Genomic DNA, 10,720 nt, shown 5'->3' with positions numbered 1-10,720 from the left:
GTCTAAAGGTGTGTCTTATCCCAAAACATCATCTATTCCTTTTCTCTGGACATGCTACCTGACCTGCTCATGTTCATAAGTGTTACGAGCTGAATGAGGCCATTCAAGCCAATCAAGTCTACTCCACCATTCAATCATGGTTGATCTATCTTCCTCTCTCTACACCATTTTCCTGCCTTCTCCCTTTATCCCCTGACACTTGTGCTAATCAAGAATCTATCTATCTCTGCCTTAAATATCCATTGATGGCCTCCACAGCAATGAATTCCACATGATTGGAATAGATATACTCCAGCAATTAGCATCTACCCTTGGTGTAAATGTACACATGCAGTTTCTTCCTACACATATTGCATACCCTTTCAAGAATTGGTGATCTGCACTTCCAGCATGTTTGGCAGTTGTTGTGCGAGCTACCAAGGAATGTTTACCTTCATTCTGACAGAGGCTTTGACCTGAAACACTAACTCGATTTATCTTTCCACGCCCACTATTGCTGCCTGACCTATAAGCATGTTACCAACCTTTTCTGTTTTTCTTCCAGCATCTGCAGTTTTCTTTTTTTCTGTTTTCTACCTTAGAATGTGACCAGCTATTAGCAATTTCTTCACAAAAGGCTCCGGAAATCTCAGGGGTATGGTGGTGTGATGGTGTGACACCTTCGTGAACCTGTTTGGCAGTGAATTCTAGGATTCGGACCGAGCAATCTTGAAGCACTGGCAAATACCCTGTGACCCAAGAGGGAAATTGTGCCAAGCCAATTGTTCCTTTTGGAGCCAATCTACTCAAACTGCACGGAGAGAAGTGGATTAATTTTCTCCATAACTGCTTGTCAAACCTAGTTACTTTCTCTTTTTGTTCATAACTGATGTCCGACAATTGAATAAGTAATGACTGTGCAGGGAATGTATGTGAGAGAATTGTCATCCTAACATTCATTTGCACAGCAGGCCTGTTCCCCATTGCACTCCGCCACCAGATGTCTCGATGTGCCGTTTTTAGACAATGAATGACTTTGTGATCTCTTCATAAAGAGTGGTGCCTTTATGCTTCCCACTGTGCTTGCAAGTAGAACTGTGTCAGAATATTGTTGCCAAGGTAATTTGTCAGGCTCTTCCTGACAGATACCTATTAATGTCATCTCTGCTACAGTCACAGTTCATCTGCACAGGCCCATCCAATTGTGTAAACAGGAAAGTCTTATTAATAACTTTACTGCTTTGAAACGGAAATGAAAATACTGGTCTTGACTACCACTGGTCTTTATTTTCATTTTCTGATTTGTAAAGGAAGCTTCTTAATCTCCGACGACTCTCTGAGCTAGGCTGTGTGCATCCCACACTCAGTTCATCTTTGTGGTGAACACGGTATTGACAATGTCGACATATCTCTGGAAATTTCCATTCTTTTCAGCTGCCAGTTTTTTTGTTAATTTTTCCAAAAGGTCTAATTGCAAGTTCCAGTATCTCGCTCAGCAGGATGATGGTACATAAGAAAACTTGTTTAGTTTAGAGATAGTGTGGCAACGGGCCCTTCGGCCCACTGGGTCCGCGCCGACCAGCAATCCCCGCATTTTAACACTATCCTACACACAATTTTTACATTTAACAAGCCAATTTACCTGGGGACAATTTGCCGTACACCTATCATTAATATGGGGCAAGGTAATATTTCAAGTTGTGAAGGATCCCGTGGAACATGATGATACTCTTGAGGATGTACACATTAGTCACCGGAAAATTGTTGTTTTGAGAAATCGGCCAACACAATCAGGGATCTTTACCACCCTGGTCATTCCTCTTCCTCTTCGCTAGTTTAGTGATACATCATGGAAACAGGCTCTTCGGCCAGCTAGTTCCATGCCGACCAGTGATCCCTGCATACTAACACGATCCTACACACACTAGGGACAATTTACTATTATACCAAGCCAATTAATATACAATCCTGTACGTCTTTGGAATGTGGGAGGAAACCGGAGCTCCCGGGGAAAAACCCATGGGGGTAATGTACAAACTCCGTACAGGCAGCACTCGTAGTCAGGATCAAATCAGGCCCAAGGCAGCAACTCTGCCACTGTGCCGCCCAAGGTACAAATGTTTGAAAGTGCGTACCACCAGACTCAGGAACAGCTTCTTCCCCTCTTTTATCAGACTTCTGTACAGTCCTTCCATAAGCTATGGTGCAGTTCTGGTTCCCCAACCTACCTCCCTGAGAACATTGAACTTTTTGTCTGAACTGTTATGCTGCAATGTTGAGAACCCTATGCTGTGCTCTGGTATATTTCTCTTCTCTATCTTTTGTACATGCTGTTGACTTGATTCAAGTATAGTATTGTGTAGGAAGGAACTGCAGATGCTGGTTTAAACCAAAGATAGGCACAAAATGCTGGAGTAAATCAACGGGACAGGCAGCATCTCTGGAGGGAAGGAATGGGTGACGTTTCGGGTCGAGACCTTTCTTCAGACTGATGTCAGGGGATAAGGAGATACATAGATAAGGAAGTGTAAGGTGTGAAAATGGGATAAGGGGATGAAGTTCAAGGAAAATGTAGAATAGATCAAAGCCTTTCAATGTAACACATGACAACCTAATGCAGCTCTCAGAAAGCTGATTGCACCACAACAATTACACTACACCACTACATTACAAACCTACTGACTCACATGGCTATCTGGACTACACGTCTTCCCACCCTGCCTCCTGTAAAGACTCCATCCCCTACTCCCAATTCCTCCGTCTACGCCGCATCTGTTCCCAGGATGAGACATTTCATACCAGGGCATCGGAAATGTCCTCGTTCTTCAGGGAACGGGGATTCCCCTCCGCCACCATAGATGAGGCTCACACCAGGGTCTCATCCATACCCCGTAACACTGCTCTCTCTCCCCATCCCCGCACACGCAACAAGGGCAGAGTCCCTCTGGTCCTCACCTTTCACCCCACCAGCCGGCAAATACAACACATAATCCTCCGCCATTTCCGCCAACTCCAACGTGACCCCACCACTCGCCACATCTTCCCATCTCCCCCCATGTCTGCCTTCCGCAAAGACCGCTCCCTCCGCAACTCCCTCGTCAATTCTTCCCTTCCCTCCCGCACCACCCCCTCCCCGGGCACTTTCCGTTGCAACCGCAAGATATGCAACACCTGTCCCTTCACCTCCCCCCTCGACTCCATTCAAGGTCCCAAGCAGTCGTTCCAGGTGCGACAAAGGTTCACCTGTATCTCCTCCAACCTCATCTACTGCATCCGCTGCTCTAGATGTCAGCTGATTTACATCGGTGAGACCAAGCGTAGGTTGGGCGATCGTTTCGCCGAACACCTCCGCTCAGTCCGCAATAACCTACCTGACCTCCCGGTGGCTCAGCACTTCAACTCCCCCTCCCATTCCCAATCCGACCTCTCTGTCCTGGGTCTCCTCCATTGCCAGAGTGAGCAACAGCGGAAATTGGAGGAACAGCACCTCATATTCCGTCTGGGGACCTTGCGTCCTTATGGCATTAACATTGAATTCTCCAAATTTGGCTAGCCCGTGCTGTCTCCTCCCCTTCCTTAACCCTCTAGCTGTCTCCTCCCACCCTCCCATCCGCCCGCCCTCGGGCTCCTCCTCCTCCTCCCCTTTTCCTTCTTTCTTTCCCCACCCCCCATCAGTCTGAAGAAGGGTTTCGGCCCGAAACGTCGCCTATTTCCTTTGCTCCATAGATGCTGCTGCACCCGCTGAGTTTCCCCAGCAATTTTGTGTACCTGCACCACAACAATGTTCAACTGAAAAATCACCCTGAATGAAGGCATTTGACCAAGGCCACTGCTCCAATGTGACTTAATTAAATTCCATTATTGGATTTTTGTTAGCGTTTTGGGATTACATTTACAGTGTAAGCAATAGGTTTATAATAAATTGATCAAAATACATTTGCAGTTCAGTTTGTCTTTCTGTAAAAAAAAACATTTCTAATCTCTTCATGACTACGTAATTGCCAATAGCAGATTTCTGGGCAAACAGCTTTTCAGGATAGTTTATGTGAAGGCGCAGGAATTAAGGGACTATAAAATGTATCTTCACTTTTCTCAGCTAAGCTGCTGGTTTGCTTTTAGCTTGGTGAAGACCCACCTTTGTTGATACTTTAGGGAGCATGTTATACCACTCAGTACCAGAGATGAGAGATGGTTTAGTTTAGAGAAGCAGCATAGAAGCAGGCCATTCGGCCCGCAAGTCCACGCCAATCAGTGATCACCCGAACACTAGTTCTGCCCTGAACACTAGGGACAATCTTACAGTAGCCTATTGACCTACAAACTTGCACGTCTATCGAATGTGGGAGGAAACGGGAGCACCCAAGGAGATCCACTCGATCACTGGGAGAATGAATACATTCTGTGCAGACGGCATTCATAGTCGGGGTCGAACCCGGGTTTGTGGCGCTGTAAGGTAGCAACTTTACTGCTGCACCACTGACCCGCCTGAGATCTTACGACATACTCTGATGTTCTCTATATTCTCCATGTGTAATTCTGAAGAAGAGTCCCGACCCAAAACGTCACCTATCCATTTTCTCCAGAGATGCTGCCTGACCTGCTGAGTTACTCCAGCACTTTGTGTCCATCTTTCATATAAATTTTAGTTGTCCTTCCTCTTATTTTAACACAGGCAGCAGCTCATTCAAAATAGGTCACCATCTCCACATAAACGACAGATAAAGCAATGCCAAGCAATCCTTCACACTCCAAAAAATAATGTCTTGATTCACATTGATTTAAGCAATGTTCAAGGTTTGACCCCTTAAAAAAAACATCCTAAAATTTCCATTATTTTATTCCACAGTGTTACAGTTCCTGGTTCATAAATATGATTCCTGATTCATGTTAATCTTTGCTTACTCGCTGGTGTTTGAGAGACCCTTGTGACTTCTGATCGGTTACACAGCTCTCAGCCTTCACACACGGCTGGGTCACATTGGGAGCATAAACGGAGCCTCTTAAGAGATTGGTGGACATAAACTGCTGACGCCAACCCCTGGTCCTCGGGCGTACTGAGTTATGCCACTGTATTTGCACAGGATGAATGGTACTCTCAGCTTGATTTTGCTGAATCAGACTAATTATGTTCAAACCTGCCATTGGCTTTTGTCCCTGATAGTTTGCAAAGTGCACCTCAGCAGTCTTAAGGTTACTGGGCGATGTCTAATAGTGGCCAAGAAAACCAGCTGACCTGTCAGCTTTGTGTGTGAAAGGGAACTGTAGACATTGAAACCAGCTGTACAACTCACCCCCTCCATGACACACTGGTCAACCTGAGGAACAATGTCAGCGACAGACGGGTTCCACAAAGATGCAGTACAGAACGCCACAGGAGATCCTTCTTCCCTGTGGCTATCAAACTATAACTCCTCCCCCTTCCATCGTGGGGTAGACTTAGAAACATAGAAAATAGGTGCAGGAGTAGGCCATTCGGCCCTTCAAGCCTGCACCGCCATTCAATATGATCATGGCTGATCATCCAAATCAATATCCCATACTTGCCTTCTCTCCATACCCCCTGATCCCTTTAGCCACAAGGGCCACATCTAACTCCCTCTTAAACCCAGCCAATGAACTGGCCTCAACTACCTTCTGTGGCAGAGAATTCCACAGATTCACCACTCTCTGTGTGAAAAATGATTTCATGTATCTTGTGTTTTATGACTGTTGGCAGATCAATTTCCCTCCTGCGATAAATAAAGTTCTATCGTATCATATCGTACAAAAAGGCAGAATACATGACATTGGAGTTTAGAAGGTGGGGCCTCATTGAAAATTACCGAATATTGAAAGGCCTGGATAGAGTGGATGTGTAGAGGATGTTTCCACTAGTGGGAGAGTCTAGGACTAGAGGTCATAGCCTCAGAATTAAAGGACGTTCCCTTAGGACGGTGGTGAATCTGTTGAATTCTTTGCCGCTAAAGACTCTGGAGGCCAAGTCAATGGATATTTTTAAGGCAGAGATCGACAGATTCTTGATTAATAAGGATGTCAATGGTTGTGGGAGAAGGCAGGAAAATGGGGTTAGGAGGGAGAGATAGATCAGCCATGATTGAATGATGGAGTAGACTTGATGGGCCGATTGGCCTAATTCTGCTCCTATCACTTATGACCTTATGACATTGGCGAGGCTGCATATGTGCTCAGTTTTAGTTGCCCTGCTATAGGAAGGATGTCATTAAGCTGGAACAAGTGCTGAGAAGATTCAGAAGGATGTTGCCAGGACTCGAGGGCCTGAGCTATAAATTAGTGCGTGCGTGGACATATCAGTTATTGCACAGACATAATCCAGAATCAAAGAAGTGTAGTATGTACGTTTGTAATGTCAAACGACATTTTTATGTAGAGATCTATGTACAGCTTTAACCCTACTTGCAGGACATGTTCTCCACTGACCTAGAACTTGGGCAAGTGCAAACACATTTTTGACCAGAGAAGTCTTGAACTCCCAAATTGTTGAAGCCTTGTAATGAAATATCACCTACTTTGGGTCTGTCTTTATTTTTGCCTCCACTTTGTGATTATTTCTGGACACAGCCATCCAACCCTCCCATCCAGCAACACAACATAAAATGTGTAGACACAGAATGCTGGAGTAACTCAGTGGGCCAGGTAGCATCTCTTTTCGGGTTGAGACGCTTCTTCAGACTGAGAGCCATACAGAAGGGTCTCGACTTGAAACATCACTTATTCCTTTTCTCCAGAGAGGCTACCTGACTCGCTGAGTTACTCCAGTATTTTGTGTCTATCTTCAGTGTAAACCAGCATTTGCAAGTTCCTTCCTGAATAAAAACTCTGCATTTTACCAGAGAAAATGAAATCCAGCTGTAACACACGCCGGGGGCTGATTGGTGGGGAAACGTCATCCACCATTCAGCTTGGAGATTGCGTGCACACAAAAGGCCTCCAAGCTACAAGGACAACGAACCGCACAGCCCAAACAATTTGAAAAGGTACATTAGGCTCAGCTGGCACCGCACAGAATGAGAGAGACAGGCTTATTCTTAAACTGATAGTTCATATCTCCCCTGCAATGGGAAGGAAAGGAAAGCATCCCTGACAGGTTGAGATATTGGAAAAGCAAACTCCGGCACGAGGTAAAACACTGCGCAAACTGCCCACTGAGGCAAACCAACTGCGGCAATGACATGGGAAGGAACAGTGGAGTTTACTAGACAGTACAATCCATTTTAAATGAGCCTGATAGAAATCAGCAACTGAATTCACTTCAACACCAATTTGAGCCTCATCCTTTTGAAGAAGTCTTTCACAATGCATTGGTTGCACTAACTGGATTAAATTCCAACTTTTTAGGATGGAACTGCAGATTTGCTGGTTTGGACTGAAGATAGACACAAAATGCTGGAGCAACTCAACGGGGCTGGCAGCATCTCTGGAGAGAAGGAATGGGTGACGTTTCAGGTCAAGACGTCGTTGAGCCATCTGAAGAAGGGTCTCGACCCGAAACGTCACCCAGTCCTTCTCTCCAGAGATGCTGTGTGAGTTGTCCATCCATTTGTATTTTGCATGTTATTGATTCCACTCGGGATGTCCATTTGGATTTACCGTCTCTGGCTGGTTTGGGATTGGGCTCAAAAGGCCACAAAGGGAATAGAGACTTTTTTTTAAATTTGATGTACATGCAAATCGGAACTTTAAAGCTGCAGGAGCTGGGCAGAATAAAGAGTTGCCTTATTGCCATATAAATCCAAGGACAGATTTGCTCGATTTTCCAAATTGAACTCCCAACACTCTAGGTTTTTTTATTCTCTTGGAGTCTCCCTCCAAGCATATGGATTTGAGTATAGGAGCAGGGAGGTTCTACTGCATTTGTACAGGGCCTTGGTGAGACCACACCTGGAGTATTGCGTACAGTTTTGGTCTCCAAATCTGAGGAAGGACATTATTGCCATAGAGGGACTGCAGAGAAGGTTCACCAGACTGATTCCTGGGATGTCAGGACTGTCTTATGAAGAAAGACTGGATAGACTTGGTTTATACTCTCTAGAATTTAGGAGATTGAGAGGGGATCTTATAGAAACTTACAAAATTCTTAAGGGGTTGGACAGACTAGATGCAGGAAGATTGCTCCCGATGTTGGGGAAGTCCAGGACAAGGGGTCACAGCTTAAGGATAAGGGGGAAATCCTTTAAAACCGAGATGAGAAGAACTTTTTTCACACAGAGAGTGGTGAATCTCTGGAACTCTCTGCCACAGAGGGTAGTCGAGGCCAGTTCATTGGCTATATTTAAGAGGGAGTTAGATGTGGCCCTTGTGGCTAAGGGGATCAGAGGGTATGGAGAGAAGGCAGGTACGGGATACTCGAAGGGCCGAATGGCCTACTCCTGCACCTAATTTCTATGTTTCTATGTTTCTATATGACATGCCACATCTTGCTCCATCTATAGAAGCCTTTACACACCCTATGGGCTGCTCCTGCTGCTAATGGCAATGATGTCAACTGGAACGTCTAACTTTTTGCCATTTCCATGGCGTGAAGTTCAGGATCTGTACATGTACACTGCTCAACACTGAGATTCAGAGCTTACTAATAAATAGACAATAGACAATAGGTGCAGGATTAGGTCATTCGGCCCTTCGAGCCATCACCGCCATTCAATATGATCATGGCTGTTCATCCACAATGTACCTCATTCCTGCCTCCTCCCCGTACAATGGTGGGGACCAAGCCTACAATATACGTATTTTCCCTCATACATTTGGACAATCTAGACAATTTTAAGCAATCTAATAATTTACATTATCATCAACTCCAGGAGTGGTGAATCTGTGGAATTATTTGCCACAGAGGGCTGTGGAGGCCAAGTCAGTGGATATTTGTAAGGCAGAGATAGATCCATTCTTGATTAGTACGGGTGTCAGAGGTTATGGTGAGAAGGCAGGAGAATGGGGTTAGGAGGGAGAGATAGATTAGCCATGATTGAATGGTGGAGTAGACTTGATGGGCCGAATGGCCTAATTCTGCTCCTACCGCTTATGACCTTACGATCTTAATCCTTGAAATACACCTGTGTCGTTTTTTTCAGTGTTAAAGCACCCAAGTAAATGCAAATTGTGCTTGGGGGAATGAAATGATGTGGCAAATCTTGTTCTCCAACGAAAAAGAGTCCAAAGATGCTGGCGTCTCTCACTCATGGGGCCAGGCAGCATCTTTGGAGACCATGGATACATGACATTTTGGGTCGGGTGCTTCATGTTCTTTAGAGGTGCCGCCTGATGTGCTGCGTTAAGGGCCGGTCCCACTTGGGCGTCATTTGCGCGCCACGCAGATGGCTTGCGAAGATTTTGTACATCCCAAAATCCTGGGGCGCCGTGCGTGACTGCGCATCACTGCCTATTTCACCACGCTCTGCACACAATGCACGAATCTCGTGCGCGCCGTGACACGTAAATGATGTAGCGTAAATGACGCGCAAATGACGCCCAAGGGGACAGGCCCTTTACTCTCTGAACTCTAAACCATCACTAATATTTCACACCATCATTTAAAGATAACAATGGTGTGAACTATCTTAATATTATAGTTGCTACTTGTATGCACATTTTGTTTAATGAGCAAGATCTCACTCTATTTATTCTGCATTAATCTACTAATATTCACACAGGTTAATTAATCTTTTAAAAAAATAATATGGGCTTTTTACATCAATTAAACATCTGTATTCAAGAGAGAGTTAGATATAGCTCCTACGGCTAACAGAATCAAGAGGTATAAAGAGAAAGCAGGAACGGGGTACTGATTTTGGATGATCAGCCATGATCATATTGAATGGTGGTGCTGGCTCGAAGGGCCGAAAGGCCTACTCTTGCGCCTATTTTCTATGTTTCTATCTCCTTACAGAGTCAAGGTGATATGGGTTATTCATTTTCCACTGTATCATCACTCCCTTGTCAGAGAGAGGAGCATGTTGAAGGATTGTTGAGGTGGATGTCAAGTGGGATAATCTCACACACAACTATCTACCTGCTAGAATGAAATAGGAGCATGGCCAGGGTGGTGTGGGTCCTAGATGATGCTGGCTGTCTTCTTGAGACAGCACCTTCTGTGGATCCCTTCAAATCATCCCAAGGTATTTTGACATATACTACTGCTGCTGTGCAGTAGACATGACCCCATATCTCACCTGGCATCTCTCATTACACCAGTTCCACTAAAAGTACCTTACCTCCAGGCAATTGTGCCAAAACCAACCAGTCTACTTCTAATGGGGTCACAAGAGACTGCAGAAGCTGGAATCTTGCGCCAAGAACTTAGTGGTGGAGGAACTCAGCGGGCAAGACAGCATCCGCGGAGGAATTGGACGGACAAAGTTTCAACTTGGAATCTTCCTTCTAGTCTGAAGAAAGATCCCAACCCGAAATGTCATATGCCCATTCCCTCCACAGATGTTGCTTAACCCATTGAGTTCCTCCAGCACTTTTTGTTTCTTCGAAATATTAATTTACTTAATTCAGGAACTGTTTCAATGCTTAAAACTGATTAAATGTTATTTCAGAACCTCGTCTATTCTTCAGGTTAAAAAGAAAGTGAAGTCCAGTTATGTCATTGATAGTATTTGTGGGATTGGATTGAACATCTGAGCATCTGAAGTACTTTTGGATATAAACAACAAATCAAAATATTCCACAACGTTTTGCATGTCAAATGATAAAACTGACAGAAGCTGAAAGATGACTT

At 44.9% G+C, this 10,720-nt stretch overlaps 1 protein-coding gene across 1 annotated transcript in view; it reads left to right on the top strand.

The window, feature by feature from the left end:
* lrmda (leucine rich melanocyte differentiation associated) overlaps positions 1-10,720 on the top strand; it is a 645,680-nt gene that overhangs the window by 556,150 nt on the left and 78,810 nt on the right. The window lies entirely within an intron of this gene.

The sequence above is a fragment of the Amblyraja radiata genome, chromosome 37 (assembly GCF_010909765.2).
Source record: "Amblyraja radiata isolate CabotCenter1 chromosome 37, sAmbRad1.1.pri, whole genome shotgun sequence".
NCBI lineage: Eukaryota > Metazoa > Chordata > Chondrichthyes > Rajiformes > Rajidae > Amblyraja > Amblyraja radiata.
This window is presented reverse-complemented; position numbering and strand designations above follow the sequence as displayed.